The sequence below is a fragment of the Rana temporaria genome, chromosome 4 (genome assembly GCF_905171775.1).
Source record: "Rana temporaria chromosome 4, aRanTem1.1, whole genome shotgun sequence".
NCBI lineage: Eukaryota > Metazoa > Chordata > Amphibia > Anura > Ranidae > Rana > Rana temporaria.
The window spans coordinates 375,143,547-375,168,982 of NC_053492.1; the positions used below are offsets into that span (position 1 = coordinate 375,143,547).

The 25,436-nt window shown below is 44.6% G+C and overlaps 1 protein-coding gene across 4 annotated transcripts in view; it reads left to right on the top strand.

Moving 5' to 3' along the window:
• The first annotated feature begins 2,800 nt into the window (after positions 1-2,800).
• The window catches only part of CEP170 (centrosomal protein 170), a 155,110-nt gene continuing 132,474 nt past the window's right edge, over positions 2,801-25,436 (top strand). For all 4 annotated transcript variants that reach the window (XM_040350988.1, XM_040350990.1, XM_040350989.1 and 1 more), the window contains exon 1: positions 2,801-2,980. The gene's annotated coding sequence lies outside the window, so the exon portion shown is untranslated. The remainder of the gene's footprint in view (positions 2,981-25,436) is intronic.

Sequence of the window (25,436 nt, forward strand, 5' to 3'; positions counted from 1 at the left end):
CCAATGATGGGGCACTATTCCTCCCACTAATACAAGACAGTATTTCTCCCGCTGACACCAATGATGGGGCACTATTCCTCCCACTGATACAAGACAGTATTTCTCCCGCTGACACCAATGATGGGACACTATTCCTCCCACTGATACAAGACAGTATTTCTTCCACTGACACCAATGATGGGACACTATTCCTCCCACTGATACAAGACAGTATTTCTCCCACTGACACCAATGATGGGGCACTATTCCTCCTATTGACATCAATGATGGGTCACTATTCCTCCCACTGATACAAGACAGTGGGCCAGATTCAGGTAGAATCGCGGCGGCATAACGTATCGTAGATACATTACACCGCCGCAATTTTTCATCGCAAGTGCCTGATTCACCAAGCACTGGCGTGAAAAATTACGCCGGCGGCCTCCGGCGTAAGCCCGCGTAATTTAAATGGGCGTGTGCCATTTAAATTAGGCGCGCTCCCGTGCCGCACCTACTGCGCATGCTCCGTTTCGAAATTCCCGCCGTGCTTTGTGCGAAGTGACGTCATTTTTTCGAACGGCGACGTGCGTAGCGTACTTTCGTATTCCCGGACGTCTTACGCAAACGGCGTTGATTTTTAAATTTCGACGCGGGAACGACGGCCATACTTTATACAGCACATACGTGTGCTGTGTAAAGTTAAGGCACCAAAAACGACTACTAAATTTGTGATGGGAAACTAGACTAGCGGCGACGTAGCGAACGCGAAAATCCGTCGTGGATCGCCGTAACTCCTAATTTGCATACCCGACGCTGGTTTACGATGCGAACTCCCCCCAGCGGCGGCCGCTGTACTGCATCCTAAGTTCCGACAGTGTAAAACAATTACACCTGTCGGATCTAAGGGATATCTATGCGTAACTGATTCTATGAATCAGTCGCATAGATACTCTGTGAGATACGACGGAGTATCTGAGATACTCCGTCGTATCTCCGCTGTGAATCTGGCCCAGTATTTCTCCCACTGACACCAATGATGGGGCGCTATTCCTCCCACTGATACAGGACAGTATTTCTCCCACTGACACCAATGATGGGGCACTATTCCTCCCACTGATACAAGACAGTATTTCTCCCACTGACACCAATGATGGAACACTATTCCTCCCACTGATACAAGACAGTATTTCTCCCGCTGACAGGTCAAATCGGAGCCTATTGCCAGCAAATACCCCAGACGATGCAACATATTACGAAACGCGTTGGAGACTCTATTGCTCCCATGCATATTTGATCAAGTGCTGTTTTTCTACATTCATGTAAGTGTTTCCACCTACAATAAACACTCATTGCCTACAGTATCACACTATGTGCTTCTTCTTTTCCACTTTTTTTAACACCATCCAGTCCATTGTTTGACCGTTTGTGGGTCACCACCTCCAAGCACGTTCATCTGCTCCAACTGATTGGTGTGTTTGAAGTCATTCGCTCATTGCTGTTGAGGATCTGGTCCCGCAGTGGTTACATCCAGTGATTTTATCAAGCTTTGTTGACCCTCCGAGCGTACGCTCCTTAGGGTTCAACATTTCTGGTAAGTCTCAGTTCATTTGGTGGCGGTCTTTTCACAAGCGTGTGTCAGGTCCAGATTGTGGGAACACTATTTGGCTTTCCTGTCTGCAGAGGACCATTCACTTATTGGAAGTTCACGTTTTCCAACTTTGCATGTTTATATAGGACTCCTATATTGGACATTCACTTATTCATGTTTTTACATTCATCAGGTTTTGATTGTACACCAATCACATGGTGATTTCTTTAGAGCCGGTTCACACTAGGGCGGCACGACTTTGGGGGCGACTCGGCAAGGCGTCCTGAAGACCACTTCAGAGGCGACTTGCAAAATTACTTCTGTATAGAAGTCAATGCAAGTCGACCCCGAAGTCGTACAAGAACCTTTTTCTAAGTCGGAGTGACTTGCGTCGCTTTTATTAGAACGGTTATATTGAATAGAATGGGACGCGACTTGCCAGGCGGCTGAGTCGCCTGACGAGTCGCCCCAGTGTGAAACGGCTCTAATACACCTAAGTATACATGTTTATTTGTTCAAAACATATAGTTTATACACATATTTGGGTTATTATCCAGCGCTACAATTTATATGTTTTGTTTGTCACTTTCCACTTGTCTATTGGTTTTTGTAGCTGCTCACTCATTTTAGATAGCGCGGATTTATTTTGTTTTGTATCTTTGCCAGCAAATAGGAATGTCCCAATCGATATGATGCCGACTTTGCGGCGCCACACTAACTGGCTTTGAAATCGTACGAGTTTCAAAGCCGTGTTTAGTGTGAATGAGGGCTAAAACACGGATTCGGATCATAAGATATATTGCAGGTTCCAGTTTTAGTAAATAACCCCCATAGTGATTTCCATTGGCTAAAACAAAAATGCCTGAAGGTTGAATTCTCAACACTTGAAATACACTTCTAAAAGGCTTGTGTGTGTATATATATATATATATATATATATATATATATATATATATATATATATATATATATATATATATATATATATATATATATATATACACACACACACACAAAAAAAAAATGAAAAGAGCCGACAGCGAAAAGGTTAATGCATGTAAATAAAAATAGCATTGAAGACGACAAGGCCACAGGAGATTTGAGTCCCTGGGTCCCCTGGAAGTGGCTCCTCTCACTCCTCAGTGTGACATGTTGCAGTGCTGCACTCTCAGTCCTGACTCTCCCCTCCTCACTGGCTGTTGCAGTGACCGACAAGGCAGCAGTGCGCATGCGCCCAAAACGGTCCTCCATCCTTCCTCAGCCCCGCCCTTTCCCTCGGTGCCGTTAGGCTCAGGCTGCCAGGGATTGTGCTAGATATCCCCGGAGGATGTGATTGGAGCGGGACGGGCTGTGTTGTGTGCGTGGAATGTAGAGCTCCATAAGACTGACAGTGGGCGGAGGACACGCGTGGCGGTAAGTGATGCGGCCTTTAGCATGTTTACCGGCCCGCCTGACCCCGGGCACCCCGAGTCATGTGTGTCCTCTCCCCTCTCCTCCCTCCCGCCCCCGGGGTTTATAGTGATGAGGGATCCGCGCACCCCCAGCATGGGATCCGTTAGGCGATCTATCTTTGTTCAGCCTGGGCTGTATAGAACAAAGCGGATGAGTGATGTCCATGCTGATCACTAGACTACAGGAGGAGGGAGATCACTGATCACTAGAATACAGGAGGAGGGAGATCACATCACTGATCACTAGAATACAGGAGGAGGGAGATCACATCACTGATCACTAGAATACAGGAGGAGGGAGATCACATCACAGATCACTAGAATACAGGAGGAGGGAGATCCCATCACTGATCACTAGAATACAGGAGGAGGGAGATCACATCACAGATCACTAGAATACAGGAGGAGGGAGATCACATCACTGATCACTAGAATACAGGAGGAGGGAGATCACATCACTAGAATACAGGAGGAGGGAGATCACTGATCACTAGAATACAGGAGGAGGGAGATCACATCACTGATCACTAGAATAGAGGAGGAGGTAGATCACTGATCAACTGGAATACAGGAGGAGGGAGATCCCATCACTGATCACTAGAATACAGGAGGAGGGAGATCCCATCACTGATCACTAGAATACAGGAGGAGGGAGATCCCATCACTGATCACTAGAATACAGGAGGAGGGAGATCACATCACAGATCACTAGAATACAGGAGGAGGGAGATCCCATCACTGATCACTAGAATACAGGAGGAGGGAGATCACATCACAGATCACTAGAATACAGGAGGAGGGAGATCACATCACTGATCACTAGAATACAGGAGGAGGGAGATCACATCACTAGAATACAGGAGGAGGGAGATCACTGATCACTAGAATACAGGAGGAGGGAGATCACATCACTGATCACTAGAATACAGGAGGAGGGAGATCACATCACAGATCACTAGAATACAGGAGGAGGGAGATCACACCACTGATCACTAGAATACAGGAGGATGGAGATCACACCACTGATCACTAGAATACAGGAGGAGGGAGATCACATCACAGATCACTAGAATACAGGAGGAGGGAGATCACATCACTGATCACTAGAATACAGGAGGAGGGAGATCACATCACAGATCACTAGAATACAGGAGGAGGGAGATCACATCACTGATCACTAGAATACAGGAGGAGGGAGATCACATCACAGATCACTAGAATACAGGAGGAGGGAGATCCCATCACTGATCACTAGAATACAGGAGGAGGGAGATCACATCACAGATCACTAGAATACAGGAGGAGGGAGATCACATCACTGATCACTAGAATACAGGAGGAGGGAGATCACATCACTAGAATACAGGAGGAGGGAGATCACTGATCACTAGAATACAGGAGGAGGGAGATCACATCACTGATCACTAGAATACAGGAGGAGGGAGATCACATCACAGATCACTAGAATACAGGAGGAGGGAGATCACACCACTGATCACTAGAATACAGGAGGAGGGAGATCACATCACTGATCACTAAAATACAGGAGGAGGAAGATCACATCACTGATCACTAGAATACAGGAGGATGGAGATCACATCACTGATCACTAGAATACAGGAGGATGGAGATCACATCACTGATCACTATTATACAGGAGGAGGGAGATCCCATCACTGATCACTAGAATACAGGAGGAGGGAGATCACATCACTGATCACTAGAATACAGGAGGAGGGAGATCACATCACTGATCACTAGAATACAGGAGGAGGGAGATCACATCACTGATCACTAGAATACAGGAGGAGGGAAGATCACATCACTGATCACTAGAATACAGGAGGATGGAGATCACATCACTGATCACTAGAATACAGGAGGATGGAGATCACATCACTGATCACTATTATACAGGAGGAGGGAGATCCCATCACTGATCACTAGAATACAGGAGGAGGGAGATCACATCACTGATCACTAGAATACAGGAGGAGGGAGATCACATCACAGATCACTAGAATACAGGAGGAGGGAGATCACATCACTGATCACTAGAATACAGGAGGAGGGAGATCACATCACTAGAATACAGGAGGAGGGAGATCACTGATCACTAGAATACAGGAGGAGGGAGATCACATCACTGATCACTAGAATACAGGAGGAGGGAGATCACATCACAGATCACTAGAATACAGGAGGAGGGAGATCACACCACTGATCACTAGAATACAGGAGGAGGGAGATCACATCACTGATCACTAAAATACAGGAGGAGGAAGATCACATCACTGATCACTAGAATACAGGAGGATGGAGATCACATCACTGATCACTAGAATACAGGAGGATGGAGATCACATCACTGATCACTATTATACAGGAGGAGGGAGATCCCATCACTGATCACTAGAATACAGGAGGAGGGAGATCACATCACTGATCACTAGAATACAGGAGGAGGGAGATCACATCACTGATCACTAGAATACAGGAGGAGGGAGATCACATCACTGATCACTAGATTACAGGAGGAGGGAGATCACATCACTGATCACTAGAATTTAGGAGGAGGGAGATCACATCACAGATCACTATAATACAGGAGGATGGAGATCACATTGTATACATGGGATGAGGATCTGTGTACAATACAGCCATACACTGCACCCCTCTGTCATCATCATCTCCCATTCATTCCACATCTAAAGGGAACATCCTGACTCTAATGATTATTATTGTCCTCCATTCATCCCAGATAAGTGGGGGGATGATCAATGTCATTGTCTGTCACACACTCCTCTAATACCTCTCTATTGATTGACATTGGGCCCATCCTTTGATGACAGTCAGGGGACCAGCTGTGCACACCAACCAATCAGCTTCTAGCTTCAGCTTGTTCAGCTAAGCTGTGAAAACTACAAGCTGATTGGTGGTCAGGCACAGCTGACCCAGATTCTGTCTGCTGCAGCCTTAGGAAATTCTCAGCATTTATATTTCTGCTTGGGAAGGTAACAATGGGTCTGATTTATGAAAGGGGCTAAGGGAAGATTTAGGCCCCTTTCACACACTCTGACCAGATCGGACGGGCTAAGGGAAGATTTAGGCCCCTTTCGCACACGCTGGCCTGATCGGACGCTCTATTCACCTCGATGTCGGCTGTGACATGTCCGGCGCTATCTGACGATCAGATCTTATTTGCAAAATCCAGACGATGGAGACCTTATTTTCATCTGATCTGCCATAGAGGAGAGCGGGGCTCTGACAGGTCCGTCTCTGCACAGTGAATGGCGACAGACCTGTCATCCGCCGGCTCAGTGGGGATCAACAGTTCGATCCCTGCAGAGCAAGCGGAGTCCATCAAAATGCATTGAAAGGTGCCTTAAAGTGTAAAAAGAAGCTCATGTACTTTTTTGAGCAAAAGGGCGTCTTGCTTTAGGTGACAGAACGTGAACAGGGGCCATTGAAATGAATGACATTTGTCTTGTTGGGCATTTTTAAAGCCGAGGCTTCGAGCAGGAAAACACCTAGGTGTGAACAGAGCCTTAGCTGGGTATATAAAAAAGAAGGAATTTGTTTGACATTTTTTGCTGCGAGAGCATTTTTGTTTTTCTAATCATAACTGACATCAAATCAGTGTTTCTTAAAGCGGGGGTTCCGCGGGTTTAATTTTTTTTTTTTTTAAGTTTTCTGGCGCTCTTACCTTGTGTAGGTAAAAGCTCATCTGTCCCAGTCCTTCAGCCCGCTGCAGTGGTAATCGCGATAAAACGATCTTTTATAAAATCCGAAGATGGACGTTACCATCTTTACTGTGGGCACTGTGAAGCCCTGCTCGTTCTTCTTCCGGGATGCGGCGAATCCTGACACGCTGGCGAAGTCACATGACCCGCCAGACGTCACGTGACCCGCGAGATATCGCGGGATTTCGACACAGCGCGTCTCCTGGAATTCTCAGGAGACGCTCCCAGGAGGGAGCGCTGATGGGGGATATTCGAAAACCACGCCCACTCCCGCGGGGAATAGTGAGTGACAGCTCACAAAAGGGCCTCGTTTAAGGTAAGGAGGCCGATTAAAAAAATTAAACAAACGAACACATTGTGTACCATGGCAGATGTTTTTAACAAGCAGAACTTGCAAATTAGGGTGAACCACCGCTTTAAAGTGGAACTTCAGTCATTTTTTTTCAACTTTCCATCTATTAACCACTTCCCGACCGCCTTACGACTATATACGGCGGAACTTTAACCACTTCCCGCCCGGCCTATGGCCGATTTACGTCCGGGAAGTGGTTGTGAAATCCTGACAGGACGTTCACGAACGTCCTGCAGGCGGAGACTCTTTACCACGTGATCAGCCGTGTCCAATCACGGCTGATCACAATGTAAACAGGAAGAGCCGTCGATGGCTCTTCCTCACTCGCGTCTGACAGACGCGAGTAGAGGAGAGCCGATCGGCGGCTCTCCTGACAGGGGGGGTTCGCGCTGATTATTTATCAGCGCAGCCCCCCCTCGGATCGCCACATGGACCACCAGGGAAGCCCACCCTGGACCACCAGGGTGGGCCAAAAAAAATAAAATAAAAAAGCCTGAAAAAAATAATAAAAAAAAAGCAAAAATAAATAAAAATAAAGCATTAAAAAAAAAAGATGCCAATCAGTGCCCACAAATGGGATCTGACTGGCAACCTGGGTAAATCACCTGTGCTGCCCCACAGTGTCCATCAGTGCCACCCCAGTGTCCAGTGCCACCCCACAGTGCCCATCAATGCCCAGTGCCCACCTATCAGTGCCCATCTGTGCCACCCATAAGTATCCATCAGTGCCACCCATAAGTGCCGCCCATGAGTGCCCATCAGTGCCGCCTATGTGTGCCCATCAGTGCCGCCTGTGTGCCCATCAGTGCTGCCTATGTGTGCCCATCAGTGCCGCCTATGTGTGCCCATCAGTGCCGCCTATGAGTGCCCATCAGTGCTGCATACCAGCGCCGCCAATCAGTGCCACCTCATCTGTGCCCGTCAGTACTACCTCATCGATGTCCATCAGTGCCATCTCATCGGTGCCCATCAGTGCCACCATATCAGTGCCCGTAATTGAAAGAGAAAAACGTATTTACAAAAAAAGTAACAGAAAAAAATAAAAACATAATTTTTTTTCAAAATTTTCAGTCTTTTTTTAGTTGTTGCGCAATAAAAAAAAATCGCAGAGGTGATCAAACACCACCAAAAGAAAGCTCTATTTGTGGGTAAAAAAGGACGCCAATTTTGTTTGGGTACAGTGTAGCACGACCGCGCAATTGTCATTCAAAGTGCGACAGTGCTGAAAGCTGAAAATTGGCTTGGGCAGGAAGGTGCGTAAGTGCCCTGTATGGAAGTGGTTAACCACATCCATACCAGCCCATTGTAAAATGACGTCCACAAAGGACCTCTACCGGTCAGAGTGGACGTCATATGACGTCCTAGGCTTTGTGGGGGGATATCTGAATGATGCCTGCAGCTAGAGGCATCATTCAGATATCCTTCTCTTCTGCCGGCGATTCTGCACAACGTAAGAATGATCATAGCGGCGGTTCTCGGTGCTTCTCCGGGCTCTCCCGTGCCATCGGGGACCCGGAGAACGAATCGTCCGGCGCTGGCAGGAAGCATAGAGATGACTGGTGACCAGATGGTCACCAGTCATCTCTATGACCGTCGGAGGACCCGGGCGCGATGTGATGACGTCATGCCCGGGTCCCCGTAAGTAAACAGAGCCGCGATTGCGGCTGCTAAGCAACAGTAATCATGAGATCGGTGATTTTTTTTTTCACCGATTTCATGCTTTTAGGCCTGGAGGAGAGACGTGGGGTCTTATTGATCCCGCATCTCTCCATAAAGAGGACCTGTCACACACATTCCTATTACAAGGGATGTTTACATTCCTTGTAATAGGAATAAAAGTGATAAAAAAAATAAAATAAAAAAAAAGTGTAATAAAAAAAAAAAATATGTAAAAAATAAAAAATTTATTTTTTTATTTTTTACATAAACGCCCCTGTCCCCAGTAGCTTGCGCGCAGAAGCGAACACACACGCAAGTCCCGCCGACATATGTAAACGCCGTTAAAACCACATATGTGAGGTATCGCCGCGTGCGTTAGAGTGCCAGCAACAATTCTAGAATTCTAGAACTCCTCTGTAAATCTAAACTGGTAACCTGTAAAAAATTTCAAAGCCTTGCCTATGGAGATTTTTAAGTACTGAAGCTTGGCGCCATTCCATGAGTGTGCGCAATTTTAAAGCGTGACATGTTAGGTATCTATTTACTCGGTGTAACATCATCTTTCATATTTTACAAAAAAATTGGGCTAACTTTACTGTTTTATTTTTTTAATTCATGAAACAATTTTTTTCCAAAAAAAAGGCGTTTGAAAAATGATTGCGCAAATACCATGTAAGATAAAACGTTTCAATGACTGTTGTTTTATTCCCTAGGGTGTCTGCTAAAAAAACATATATAATGTTTGGGGGTTCTGCGTAATTTTCTAGCAAAAAAATGATGATTTGTACATGTAGGAGAGAAGTGCCAGAATAGGCCTGGTATGGAGGTGTGTATAAAAGCCCGGTATGGAAGTGGTTAAAGATGGATATCTCGGTAACGGCAGCAGCTGCTGCCACAACCGAGATATCTATCTTTAGTGTGAGTGGTCCTGTAAAAGATGACGGTGGTCTCTGCAGCGGATTCGCCGCAAGATCACCGTTATTGGCGGCGCCCTCCGCCACTTACCGGAGCCGTCGGTAGCGGCGATCGGGTCCGTCAGCCTGCTGGGTGGGGATGCGAGTGAGGGCAAGATGGCCCTCACCCGTCCCCATAGCCTAGCAGGGCGGAAGTGACGTCAAAACGTCAGTCCCGCCAATGCGTCTTAAAGGCACATTTTTTAAATGTCATTTTTTCAAATGACAACATTTCCATTTTTTTTTTTTTTGCATTTAAGTCTAAATATGACATGTGAGGTCTTTTTGACCCCAGATCTCATATTTAAGAGGACCTGTCATGTTTTTTTCTATTACAAGGGATGTTTACATTCCTTATAATAGGAATAAAAGTGATCAAATTTTTATTTTTATTTTTTTTTCAGTGTAAAAAATAATAAAATAAATAAAAATAAATAAGAAAACCAATTTTTTTTTTAAAGCGCTCCGTCAAGCTTGCGCGCAGAAGCGAACGCATACGTGAGTAGTGTCCGCATATGAAAACGGTGTTCAAACCACACAAGTGAGGTATTGCCGCGATCGTTAGAGCGAGAGCAATAATTATAGCCCTAGACCTATAGAATTTTTTTCAAAAGTCGCCTATCGAGATTTTTAAAGCGGTAGTTCCCCCTGAAAAAAAATGTACCCTTAGATTGATGCTCATTTTGTCAAGGGGAATCGGCTAGTTGTTTTAAAATCGAAGCTGTACTTACCGTTGTAGAGAGCGATCTTCTCCGCCGCTTGTGGGTATGGTCTTCGGGACTGGGCGTTCCTATTTTGATTGCCAGGCTTCCGACGATCGCATCCATCGCGCCACGAGTAGCCGAAAGAAGCCGAACGTCGGCGCGGCTCTATACGGCGCTTGCGCACCGACGTTCGGCTACTTTCGGAAAATTGTGACGCGATAGATGCGACCGTCGGAAGCCTGTCGGAAGCCTGTCAATCAAGAAGGAACGCCCAGACCCGAAGACCATACCCGGAAGCGGCGGAGATCGCTCTCTACAACGGTAAGTACAGCTTCGATTTTAAAACAACTAGCCGATTCCCCTAGACAAAATGAGCATCAATCTAAGGGTAACAATTTTTTTGAGGGGGAACTACCGCTTTAAGGGTAAAAGTTTGACGCCATGCCACGAGCGGGCGCAAGTTTTAAGCGTGACACGTTGGGTATCATTTTACTCGGCGTGACATTATCTTTCACAATATATGAAAAATTGGGCCAAATTTATTGCTGTCTTATTTTTTAATTCAAAAAAGTGAATTTTTTCCAAAAAGTGTGCTTGTAAGACCGCTGCGCAAATATGGTGTGACAAAAAGTATTACAATGACCGCCATTTTATTCTCTAGGGTGTTAGAAAAAAACCCCACATATAATGTTTGGGGGTTTTAAGTAATTATCTAGCAAAAAAAAAATGTTTTAGTCTTGTAAACACCAAATCTGAAAAACACCCAATGTACTGAAGTGGTTAAATGTTTTGCTCTTGTTGTTTTAACTTTGGACAGTAAAACATTTTTTTTCTGCCAGTAAATACCTTATACAGCCCACTTCCTGTTTCTTGTCTGGTAAAAAGCCTAGGCTTATGACATCATGCACAGCTCTCTCTCTCTCCTGAGAGTTTGCCAGGAAGGGAGGGAGGGTGAGTCATAAGAGGGCAAATGAGAGCTGCAGAGCTGGAGGTGTGCCTCGGTGTGTCTGTAAATCCAGGAAGTGAACAAGCAGCAGCTTCTGCTGCCCACAGTTAAAATTATTGCAGCCAGACTCAGTGGAGGGAGATTTCTGAAGCATATTTAGCAAGTACAGAATCACAGTATATAAAAAATAATATGCAAAGTGGTTGGAGGGAAGCTTCAGAATGACAAAGATGTTTTTATTACAAATTATGTGAGCAGACTGCAGTTCCTCTTTAAGACTGTTTACATCTAGGCGTCCCGGTACATAGGCAGTATCGCTGCGATTCTTTAACTTCTTTTGGGTGACAGGCGCCCACAATTCTGTTTGCATGATTTTACTGCGATTCGTCAGGCAACACGCTGCGATGGGGGGGGGGGGGGGCATTGGAAGTGTAGGGATCGCAATTTCCTGTGATTCGGCATCGCCTAGATGTGAAGGGAGCCTTAAAGTGGAGCTCCAGTCTCCTAAGAAATTTGATGAAGGCACCCCTGTGATAGCAACGTGGTTTTCATTTGGTAAAGTCCATTTATTTTTTTGTATTTTCTAAAATCCAAGCTAATCTTTCAAACGACATTCGAATTGACTAAGAATTTTCATTATATTTTTCGGTTGCCACTTCCTCAATCCAAGGATGATGTAGTCCCCCCCACCCCCTCCCACTGCCCTCAGCCTGATGGGATAACGTCACATGTCCTTGGAGGATACAGGGTTTTGCACGTGTCATGAAGTCACAGCCAGCCTCCAAATTCAAGATAGCAGCGCCAGGGACCCACAACTTGAGAAGAATTCATGGCCTGGAAATGATCTGTTTTCTAAAAGTCGGCAGTCAGTATTTTGTAATATTCACAACACTGGTGAAGTTCCTCTTTAATCAGTGCTATGGCCTTACCGCAAGCTTATCACTGCTTAAAAAAAAAGCTTGTAACTAAAATAATTTGCTTTTGGTTTGTAAGTACTGATCTGCTAAAACACTAGCACACTCGTGTACGACGCATGGTTACAAGTCATCACTCTGTTTACTTTCTAATTTAGTACAAGTATTTAACCACTTCAGCCATATTGCTTTTTGCGATTCGGCACTGCGTCTCTTTAACTGACAATTGCACGGTTTTGCGACATGGCTCCCAAACAAAATTGGCGTCCTTTTTTCCCCACAAATAGAGCTTTCTTTTGGTGGTATTTGATCACCTCTGCGGTTTTTATTTTTTGCGCTATAAATAAAAATAGAGCGATAATTTTGAAAAAAAAAATGGATATTTTTTTACTTGTTGCTATAATAAATATCCCCAAAAATATATTAAACTATTTTTTCCTCAGTTTAGGCCGATACGTATTCTTCTACATATTTTTCGGGGAAAAAAAATCGTAATAAGCGTTTTTTGATTGGTTTGCGCAAAAGTTATAGCGTTTACAAAATAGGGGATAGTTTTATGGCATTTTTATTAATATTTTTTTTTTACTAGTAATGGCGGCGATTGGCAATTTTTTTTATCGGTACTGCGACCTTATGGCGGACACTTGGGACACTTTTGACACATTTTTGGGACCATTGGCATTTTTATAGCGATCAGTGCTATAAAAATGCATTGATTACTATAAAAATGCCACTGGCAGGGAAGGGATTAACACTAGTTATAACAGTTATACGGCGCCTGGTCGGCAAGTAGTTAATTAGTGCTGACAATTTACACAGCGCTTTACACTGGCAGGGAAGGGGTTAACACTAGGGAAGGGGTTAATTATGTTCCCTAGGTGTGTTCTAACTGAAGGGGGGGGGAGGGACTAACTAGGGGAAATGACAGATCGCTGTTCATACATTGTATGAACAGAAGATCAGCATTTCTCCCCCTGACAGGACCGGGAGCTGTGTGTTTACACACACAGCTCTCGGTTCTCGCTCTGTAACGAGCGATCGCGGGTGCCCGGCAGTGATCGCGCCCGCCGGGCACGCACGTCGGGACCCTAGTGGCTGATTCGCGAGGTGACGTAGATCTACGTGACCTCGCGCAGGGGAGCCAACCTGCCGCCGTATAACTACGGCAGCTGGTCGGCAAGTAGTTAATTAGTCCTGACAATTTACACAGCACTTTACATACTGTACATTCATATCAGCCCCTGCCCCTCAAGGAGCGGTAGGGTCCTTATGTCACATACTAGAGCCAATTTAGATAAGAGCAAATTAACCTAACGGCATGTTTTTTGAGTAAACCAGAGTACCTGGCGGAAACCCACACTGCATAGGGAGAACGTGCAAACACGTTCCAGATAGCGTCCTGGTTGGGATTCGAACCAATGACATTAGTGCCACTAAGCCTCTATGCTACCACTTTTTTAAGTGTCACAAAATGACGCTTCATTTACGTCTATGCACGACAAGATTTTTTTTTTGCACCAGACCTTAAAGGGTCACTAAAAGGAATCTTTTTTTTTTTTTTTTTTTTTTTTTTAGCTAAATAGCTTCCTTTACCTTACTGCAGTCCTGGTTTCATGTCCTCATTGTTCGTTTTTACTCTAATGTTGCTGTAATTCCTCTCTGTTCTGGACACTTCCTGGTTGTCTGTTTCCTGATCACCACAGTACTGGGAGATTTCTCACTGTGGTGACTAATCAAGGAGGTGTGTCTAAAACCCCTCAGCACCAATCCAGTTTCGTTTTGCAAAACCTTCACTGCCCTCTATTGGCTCTTTGTCTCTGTACATCAGAGAACCAGGAAACAACAGCGAAAAAGCGAAACTAAACTGCAGGTACATTGATTGGTTTTTATCTATTTTTAATCATTTTTAAAAGGAATCAGTTAACTATTATGTCTCTATACCCTGTAAACAGTCATTTCAGCATTTTTTTTGTTCCCTTTAGTGACCCTTTAAGAAGCATTATGGCAAACACAGGACATGTACAAGTTCAGCTCTCTAACCCAGTGGTAGGCAACCTGGGGCTCTCCAGCTGTTGTGGAACTACATTTCCCATGAGGCATTGCAAGGTTGGCAGTTACAATTACTCCCAGAGGCATGATGGGGTTGTCAGTTTGGCAATTACAATTGTAGTTCTGCAACAGCTGGAGTTCCACAGGTTGCCTACCCCTACTCTAACCCAAACAAAGTAATAAAATGACACAAATACACAAAAGGTGTAGCTGTTTTTAATAAACAGACACTTAGGCTGCATTCACACCTGAGCGTTTTGTCGCCTGAAGCGCGACGCCCCAAAACGCTAGAGGGGAAGAAATACATTATTCTCTATGGAGATGGTTCACATCTCCACTACAAAACGCCTGACGCCGAACGCCTGAAGCCCAAACAAGTTCTGTTTTTTGTCGCTCGAATTTGGGCGTTTTACATTGGTGACCCTAGACCTGTACAAAATCGCGGTAAAAAACGCTGCGTTTTGTCGCGGCAAATCGTGATAAAAAAACGCCGCAAAACACTACGCTCAGGTGTGAATGCAGCCTTCCCTGTCCCACGGTCCAGCAATGCGGCCACCCAGAGCCTTGCTCCTCTCTGCCGACTCCGTCATAGCCACTGTGGGCATCCGGGCCGGGCGCGCAGTGCGAGAGTTGCAATGCGTTTTTCTAGTGGCCAGGGAAAATCTTTTGGGATCTGTGATCTGTCCCAGATGATTGCAGAGATAAATGGGCTGCCTAGGGGGGAGGAGGAGTCGCTTAGGCGGCCAAGAGCAGGAAGGAGGAAGACAGACAGAAGTCCCACTCTAAACCAAGTACCCACTGGGACTGGGGAAAAAAAACGATTCGATTTAAAAATCGAGTTGGTAGGTCAAATGTATTCATATTTTAAAAAAAAACGTTTTTTTTTTTCAATTTTTTATTTTATTTTTATATTTTTTTTCCCCAGGACCGGCGCTGACACCGCACCGGTGCTGAAGAGCTGTGGGCAGGAGTTTTTAGGTGAGGCTTCGGCCTAGTCCGCGAGGCCAGACGCCGCGGACTAGGCCCGAAGCCGTGGCCTCGCCTAAAAACTCCTGCCCGCAGCTCCTCAGGACCGGCGCGGTGTCCATAAAAACAAATCTATTCGAATCGAGTTTTTTTAGGGGAAAAAAATCGCCCAGCTCTAGTGCCCACTCCCCCCCCCAAAAAAATGACATGCCAAATGTGACATGTTGGGCGAGGAGTGCTCAAAGCGTTCCACTTTTGGGTGGGACTCTGCTTTAATAAATGCGAAAACATTAGTGTTCAAAGCAATGATAAAGTACTCAATAATTTTCTTATATATACATAAAACATTTCGATATGGGGTTCATTTACCAAATGGAAATCCACTCTGCACTACAAGTGCACTTGCTGTAGATCTGAGGGGTAGATCTAAAATGAGGGGAAGCTCTGCTGATTTTATCATCCAATCATGTGTAAGCTAAAGTGCTGTTTTTTATTTTCCTTGCATGTCCCCCTCAGATCTACAGCGACTGCACTTGTAGTGCAAAGTGGATTTTCCTTTCGTAAATAACCCCCATGGATCAAAAATCATTAAGTGCTAGTGCAAAGCTAAATGTCTCATAGTGGCCCCTTTTACATGGGCGCCTCCATTCTGCGGGATCTGCTCACTCAGCGGGGGATCGCTCTGCTGAGCCAGGCAGATGACAGGTCTGTCTCCGCTTACTGAGCAGAGCGGAGATGGACTGAGTTCCGCTCTCCCTTATGGAGAGATCGGATGAAAATGGACTGCTTGTCATCCAATCCCATCCGATCCACCAGACAAATGGAAAATAGGACCTCCATCCGTCTAGATTTGGCAAAGAGGATGGGATAGCAGAGGGTGTCATCGGTGTCACAGCTCCATAGAGGTGAATGGAGCATCCGATCAGGTTCACCTGAAAAACTGACAGGCGGACCCGATCAGAAAAGCCTGTGTGAAAAAGGCCCTAGGCCTGGTTCACACCTAGGCATTTTTAGTGCTTTTTGTATTTTGCAGATTTGCACTACAGAACGTGTTCCATAGGAAACCATGTTAAATGGACTGTAGAGCAAATCTGCAAAATGCAAAAAGCACTAAAAATGCATCGGTTTTGCACAGGTGTTTTTAGTGGAGCTGCGAATCCCAGCGTCAAAAATCGGCTGGTCCCTTCCACTGGGTTTGACAGCTTTGTGTGGAGAAAGTACAGTGCAGGGACAAGCTGTCTGCAGCCGCTGCAACTTATGACCGTTTGCACCAGGGAGGATTTTATTTAAATGAAGTCGATTTTAAATCACAAATTAAATACTAAATTTAAATCACTAGTAAGGCTTGATTTAAGCCATCATTTTTAAAGAGCATCTGTCATCTCTGTCCCACAGCGGCTCCTCCTCTGACCCGCTGTTGACTCACTGATAGTCCCATTCACTTTAATGGGAGGGCTGGTGATGTGGCAGTGACGCGGCAGCAGGTGAGTGGATGCCCGCTAACGGGTGTTGCCATGATGGATCTGAAATGACAGGTGCTCTTTAAATGTAAGGACTCATTCTTGCTGGTAGTAATAAACTTTTTTTTTTTTAACCACTTGCCCACCGGGTTAATTCTGGCACTTCTCTCCTTCATGTGAAAATCACAATTTTTTTGCTAGAAAATTAATCAGAACCCCCAAACATTATATATTTTTTTTTAGCAGACATCCTAGGGAATAAAATGGCAGTCATTGCAATACTTTTTGTCACACCGTATTTGCGCAGCGGTCTTACAAGCGCACTTTTTTTGGATAAAAATCACTTTTTTGAATTAAAAAATAAGACAACAATACATTTTGCCCAATTTTTTTATATATTGTGAAAGATAATGTTACGCCGAGTAAAATGATACCCAACATGTCACGCTTAAAAACTGCGCCCGCTCGTGGCATGGCGTCAAACTTTTACCCTTAAAAATCTCGATAGGCGACGTTTAAAAAATTCTACAGGTTGCATTTTTTGAGTTGCAGAGTAGGTCTAGAATTATTGCTCTCACTCTAACGATCGCGGCGATACCTCACTTGTGTGGTTTGAATACCGTTTTCATATGCGGGCGCTACTCGCGTATGCGTTTGCTTCTGCGCGCGAGCTCGTCGGGACGGGGCGCTTTAAAAAATTTTTTGGGGGTTTTCTTATTTATTTTTATTTAGTTTTATAATTTTTTACACTGAAAAAAAAAAAAAAATGATCACTTTTATTCCTATTACAAGGAATGTAAACATCCCTTGTAATAGAAAAAAGCATGACAGGTCCTCTTAAATATGAGATCTGGGGTCAAAAAGACCTCAGATCTCATAATTAGACTTAAATGCAAAAAAATAAATAAAAAAAAAAAAATTTCATTTTTTCAAATGACAAAAAAAAAAATGTTTCTTTAAGAGGCTGGGCGGGACTGACGTTTTGACGTCACTTCCGCCCAGCAGAGCTATGAAGACGGGTGAAGGAGATTTCTCCTTCAGTCCCGTCCCCGCTCAGCTGCCGGACACATCCGATCCCCTCCGCCGCTACCGATGGCTCCGGTAAGCGGCGGAGGGCGCGGGAGAGCGGCGGGAGGGGGGGGGCCCCTCTCCCGCCACCGATAACGGCGATCTCGCGGCGAATCCGCCGCGGAGACCGCCGTTATCGTGTACACCACCGCCCCCTGAAAAGATGAATATCTCGGTTGTGGCAGCAGCTGCTGCCGTTATCGAGATATTCAACTTTAAAAAGAGGACGTCTTTTTGACATGGGGCGGTGGTCAAGAGGTTAAAGATATTTTTTATAGGTTTAAGACAAACCAACAAACAGAAAAAAAAAAAAAAAAAAACACCAGACAACCTGGTCATAAACGTTAGGCAATACACTCAAAGTAGTAAGAAACTTTAAAGCGGATCTCCGCCGAAAAATAAATATTAAAAGCCAGCAGCTACAAATACTGCAGCTGCTGACTTTTAATATTTGGACACATACCTGTCCTGGAGTCCAGCGCCGTCCGCAGCAGAGGATGAGCGATCGCTTGTCACTCTGCTGCCCTCACCACCATCCTCCGGCTTCACTGCCCGGTTCCCTACGGCGCATGCGCGAGTCGTGCAGCGCCGTCCACACTGGTTCCCACTGTGTTCTGGGAGTCGAGTGTTTCCCAGAAAACAACGGGGGAGGGCGGTATGTGACGCACTACCCGCAGAATCCCCGCAGTGAGGACTCTCGGAAGTGGGTGCAAATGCCTGTCTTTGACAGGCATCTGCACCCCCCTCCCCCCTGAAAGGTGTCAAATGTGACACTGGAGGGGGGAGGGTTCCGATGAGCGGAAGTTCCACTTTAGGGTGGAGCTCCGCTTTAATATTTGCAAACAAATTGAAGGTTTCCTATTTAGAATAATAAGCTGTCAGGTTAGTAAAATAGCGATATCAGAACCAATCATACAGTTTGTAGTGTACATAGATTTGCAAAACAATGGGAATCTTCCTGAACTTCGTTTTATCTCAAGGTTGTTGTGAAATTGTGTAAATGCATCAATGCAGTGCATGTTATCTCAGCTTGCAGAGCTTGGATTCATTGAATGAATTTACCAAAAATGTAAATATTGCAGAATATACAGCCTCATGCTACATAACTAAGCTCCATTTCATGCTGAATAAACTAAATTATTAATGTATCCTAAATGGAAAACTATCTTTTGATGGATTTTTACTCCAAAAGCATTTTATTAATATAAATCAAATTTTAAATCAGATTTTTAAATAAAAAAAAAATCTGATAAAAAAAAATCTGATTTATAAATAAAAAAAAATCTGATTTTATAAATAAAAAATCAGATTTTTAAATAAAAAAAAAATCAGATTTTTAAATAAAAAAATCTTATTTAAAAAAAAAGAAATCGATATTTATCCACACTGGTTTGCACAGCAAGCAGTTACCTGGTGCAAAAAGTCACAAATAGCTGCGCCTGCGCACAGCCTGTCATTGCACTGCAGTGACTGCAACTATCTACCGCTGGTATTCTCCATTCGGGTACATTTTTGTGTGAATGCAGCCTAAGGGCTCTTTCACACGGGCGGTCCACCCAACGGACTCCGCTTTGCTCAGCGGGGGTCGATCTATCACTGTGCAGAGACGGACCTGTCAGAGCCCAGCTGGGGAGATCGGTGTTGCACCAATTGAAACAGTGCCATTGCCTCCAATAGGCTGCGACTTGTCATGCAATTTGGTCTCTCAAATCGCATGACAAAGCGCTCCAATGTGAACCTAGGCGTAACTTGATTTGCTCATATTTTCAGCTGTCTCTAAGCCCCCCGTTCACATTGGGCTGATTTGACATGTAAAATTGCATGCCAAATTGGAGCCTATTACCGGCAACGGCACTGTCCGAATCTGTGCGACGCCGCACCGATTCCCAAAAGCACTACTTTTGGCGACTTCGGGGGGCGATTTCAATAGACATCTGTGCATAATTCGGCACAGATGTTTGTCAAATCGCCCCCCAAACTCGCAATGAAATGCGGGTTTGAAATCGTGAACTCGCACAATTTCAAACCCGCCTCCAATGTGACCGTAGGCCTAATCTGATTGGATGTACTGTTCGTTTTGACATACACATTTGTCTGAAGATCATTTCTGCTGATGCATTTTCTCATCATGTGCTCGGTTTCAGCTTCCCCAGGCTGATGACTGCAAATCTATGAAAGATTTATGTATGTCCGCTTATTTGGCCTGTAGCGACACTAAATAATATCCTTATTGTCCAAAAATAATCCATACACATCTGCTGCCTAATGGCCCTGTAATCTATTTTTCATGGAATTGTTTTCTGCTGTGTATATTTACATCCTGAAACCAGTGTTCATTTTGGCAGTTTTAGGACTAAAATGGCATTATAGTTTTAGTCCTATTTATGTTTTCTACAATTGTTTATTTTAGTTGTATTTAGTTGACTAAATCTCCAGTACATTTTAGTTGACTAAAACTCATTTTGGTCATCAAAAAATCTAAAGGATGTTATTAAATTGTAATGCATTATTAAAGCATTTCTCTACAATTTCCAAACTCACTATATACTGCTGGAGTGAAAAATCAAATATGTTATTATGCATGGTATTAACCATGTAAGGACCAGGCCTATTTTTCAGACTTGGTGTTTACAAGTTAAAATCGTTTATTTTTTGCTTTGAACCCACCATTTTTTTTTTCAGACATCCTAGAGCAGTGATTCTCTACCAGGGTTCAGTGGAACCTTGGGGTTCCTCCAGAGGTTACTAGGGGTTCCTTCAGTAATAGGCAATTTCTGCCTCTCAGATAAGTTCCCACTGACACCCCTGATCTTTTTAGCCATTTGTAAGAAGGTAATTCTTCCCAATGACCACAAGTGTAAGGACCATTCTTCCCACTGACCATCACACTAATGTATCATCAGTTGTAGATTTCACATTTTTAGCAGGGGTTCCCTGAGACCGGAGAACTATTTCAAGTAGGGCTGTTACTGTAATGTCCACGGACATCTCCCCCACTGTAATATGGTCCACGGACATCTCCCCCACTGTAATATGGTCCACGGACATCTCCCCCACTGTAATATGGTCCACGGACATCTCCCCCACTGTAATATGGTCCACGGACATCTCCCCCACTGTAATATGGTCCACGGACATCTCCCCCACTGTAATATGGTCCACGGACATCTCCCCCCCACTGTAATATGGTCCACAGACATCTCCCCCCCACTGTAATATGGTCCACAGACATCTCCCCCCGCTGTAATATGGTCCACAGACATCTCCCCCCACTGTAATATGGTCCACAGACATCTCCCCCCCACTGTAATATGGTCCACAGACATCTCCCCCCCACTGTAATATGGTCCACAGACATCTCCCCCCGCTGTAATATGGTCCACAGACATCTCCCCCCGCTGTAATATGGTCCACAGACATCTCCCCCCGCTGTAATATGGTCCACAGACATCTCCCCCCGCTGTAATATGGTCCACAGACATCTCCCCCCACTGTAATATGGTCCACAGACATCTCCCCCCTCTGTAATATGGTCCACAGACATCTCCCCCCACTGTAATATGGTCCACAGACATCTCCCCCCCCCCCCCCCCACTGTAATATGGTCCACAGACATTCCCCCCCCCCCCCCACTGTAATATGGTCCACATCTCCACCACTGTATAGGAAGATTAGTGCTTGCTTAGTCTTATCAGAGAAGCCGGCCAAACACGAGCAGTTGAGGACATCTCCCCCACTGTAATATGGTCCACGGACATCTTCCCCCACTGTTATATGGTCCACAGACATCTCCCCCCACTGTAATATGGTTCACAGACATCTCCCCCCCACTGTAATATGATCCACAGACATCTGCCCACTGTAATATGATCCACAGACATCTCTCCCCACTGTAATATGATCCACAGACATCTCTCCCCACTGTAATATGGTCCACAGACATCTCCCCCCCACTGTAATATGGTCCACAGACATCTCCCCCCGCTGTAATATGGTCCACAGACATCTCCCCCCGCTGTAATATGGTCCACAGACATCTCCCCCCACTGTAATATGGTCCACAGACATCTCCCCCCTCTGTAATATGGTCCACAGACATCTCCCCCCACTGTAATATGGTCCACAGACATCTCCCCCCCCCCCCCCCCACTGTAATGTGGTCCACAGACATCTCCCCCCCACTGTAATATGGTCCACATCTCCACCACTGTATAGGAAGATTAGTGCTTGCTTAGTCTTATCAGAGAAGCCGGCCAAACACGAGCAGTTGAGGCCGGGTGATGACGTCAGCACGCTGCTCTAAGCCGCCACCGGGTGGACCAAGATGGCCACCGCTCCAGGAGGTAGGCCAAAGCTGCAGCCTTTCCTATGGCCGAGGTAGCAGCGGAGCTCCGCGGATCACGTGGTGTGCGGATCCGCATATGGTGACACATTCGGATCACGGATCATTTACGATTCGTTGCACCACTAGTACCGATCAAAATAATTTTGATCGATCAAAAAAATTTACGATTAACCGAGGAATTAATGTTTCATTTCCACAGCCCTAATTTTGAGGGTTCCCCTGTATTGAAAAGGTTGAGAAAGGCTGCCCTAGAAAATAAAATGGTGGTCGTTGCAGTACTTTGTCACACCGTATTTTCACAGCGGTCTTGCAAGCGCAATTTTTTGGGCAAAACATATTTTTTTACTTAAATAATTAGACAACAGTAAAGCTAGCCCAATTGTTTTTTTTATATTGTGAAAGATTATGTTACTCTGAGTAAATTGATGCCCAACATTTAATGCTTTAAAATTGCTTGTGGAATGGCGACACACTTTTACTCTTAAAAATCTCCATAGGCAACGTTTAAACATTTCTACAGGTTACCAGTTTTGAGTTACAGAGGAGGTCTATTGCTAGAATGATTGCTCTCGCTCCAACGATCGTGGCGATACCTCATGTAATTTGAACACCGGTTTCACATGCACGTGTGACTTATGTATGCGTTAACTTCTGCGCACGAGCTTGACGGGGCGATTTAAATTTTTTTTTTTATTATTTATTTCACTTTTTATTTTTACACTGTCCTTTTAAAAAATTTGGGTCACTTTTATTCCTATTACAAGAAATGAAAACATCTCTTGTAATAGGGAAAAAGCATGACAGGACCTCTTAAATATGAGATCTGGTGCCAAAACGACCTCCGATCTCATATTTACACTGAAATGCAAAGTCTTATTTTTTTCATTAAGAAATACATTTTCCCTTTAAGACTGGAGGACAGAAGTGACATTTGTCACAGTGTTATGGAGCTGAGCAGGGGCCATCTTTCCCTCACTCAGCATCCAGCCTGTGAGGGGAGCAGACGCAATAGTCTCCGCCACAACGGTGCCGGTGACTTGTCGTTAAGGTTCCTCAATTGAGATGGTTCCTGTAAGGACTGCACAGGCGCAATCCTTGCCGACGGAAATCTCCGAACCTCGGCCGGCATCCAGGCTCATTCTTTAACATCCCCATGGATTGGAGGATGTTAAAAAAAGAGCCAGGAGGCCAAGCGAGCGGAGCTGACTGGCCACTTTCCTCAAATTCCACGTCGCCCTGGATGCCGGCCGAGGTTCAGAGATTTCCGTCGGCAAGGATTGCGCCTGCGCAGTCCTTACCGGAACCAGCTCGATAGGGGAACCATATCGGCAGATCACCGGTAAGCAGCGGAGATGGCCGGATAAAAGCGATTTAGTAGCAATTCCGCTGCGGAGACCACTTTTATCTGAAAGAGGACTGTCCGCTTGTGAAGAGGATACCGGGGTTATGGCAGCTAGCTACTACTATAACGATATTCCTCTTCAAACCGCCGATGTACAACTGCAGCGGGCGGTCCTCAAGTAGTTAAGGTTTGAACAGGCACTACAGAGCCACTGTTAATTTTGATGTCAAATTTCAATTTAGTTATACTCTTTTTGACTAAAATGCCATTTTAGTTTTAAGTCGTATTTTAGTCATCTTAATTTTAGTTGACTTAAAATAGTACTAATTTAGTCAACAAAATTAACACTGCCTGAAACTTCCGTATTGTGTGGAATGGGCACCACAAGCACCATAGTCAGTTATTAGTCCATCCTGGGAGACGGCTAGAGAGGGCTGGCTTTGTTCCTATGAAGTGAAACCATGAAGGAAGAGGAAGTTTGATTATACTTTTTTGAGGTAAGAATACATACAGTACTTTTTTTTTTTTTTTGTAAATTCGAGTTTAGTGTCACTTTTAAGTGAATCTGTCCTGGTTCAGGATGTTTCTAGAGAGTAACAGTTGTGTTGAAGTACAGGCCCATTTGGTGTGTGCAGATCAGTTCTCGTGGTTTTGAGGCAGCGTTAATTTTGTCGACGGAAATATTTTCGATGCATGTTTTCAGTGAAATCGATTCCAATTTTCGTCAGCGAACAAAAACAGAATGAAAATGCGAGGGAGAGATGTTTACCCACCTGAACGTTTCGCTTTCTTTGGAGCTCCGCCTGTCTGTTAACCACTTAAAAGGGCTGCCTCCTGCAGATATACGTCGGCAGAATGGCACGGCTGGGCACAAGCACGTACCTGTACGTCCTCTTTAAGTGCCCAGCCGTGGGCCGCGATTAGTAGTAAAAAAAATAAAAACGAATAAAAATGCAATAAAACTATCCCCTATTTTGTAAACGCTATACATTTTGCGCAAACCAATAGACAAACGCTCATTGCGATTTTTATTTTTTACCAAACATAGGTAGAAGAATACGTATCGGCCTAAACTGAGGGGAAAAAAAAAAGTTTTTTAGATATTTTTGGGAGATATTTATTATAGCAAAAAGTAAAAAATATTGAATTTTTTCAAAATTGTCGCTTTATTTTTGTTTATAGCGCAAAAAATAAAAACCGCAGAGGTGATCAAATACCACCAAAAGAAAGCTCTTTTTGTGGGGAAAAAAAGACGCCAATTTTGTTTGGGAGCCACTTCGCACGACCGCGCAATTGTCAGTTAAAGCGACGCAGTGCCGAATTGCAAAAACTGGCCAGGTCCTTTACCTGCCTAAAGGTCCGGGTCTTAAGTGGTTAAAGCCCCAGACCCCTGACTCTATTGACAAGCTGTATTGGGAGAGATGCAGGTTCCCATCAATCCTTTCCCTTTCCTATGCAGTTCCACACATTACACTCATTCACACTTTCTCTTTGGCTCCCTCTGCTGGTCAACACAATTCTATCCCCAGCCTATAATAATAGCACATTATCGTTCAACCCCTTCCCGCTGACGTAACACATATATGCGGCCCCACTGCACTTGGCTTTTATTCGTGGGGCCGCATACAACAGGTAAAATAAGTATTGAACACGTCACCATTTTTCTAGGTAAATATATTTCTAAAGGTGCTATTGACATGAAGCTTTCACCACATGTCGGTAACAATCCATACATAAAAATAAATTCAGAAATTAAGTGTATGTGTAATAAAATGGAATGATGCAAAGAAAAAAGTATTGAACACACTAACTGAAATTTATTTAATACTTGGTACAAAATCCTTTGTTGGTAATGACGGCTTCAAGGCACCTTCTGTATGGAGGAACTAGTCGCATGCATTGCTCAGGTGTGATTTT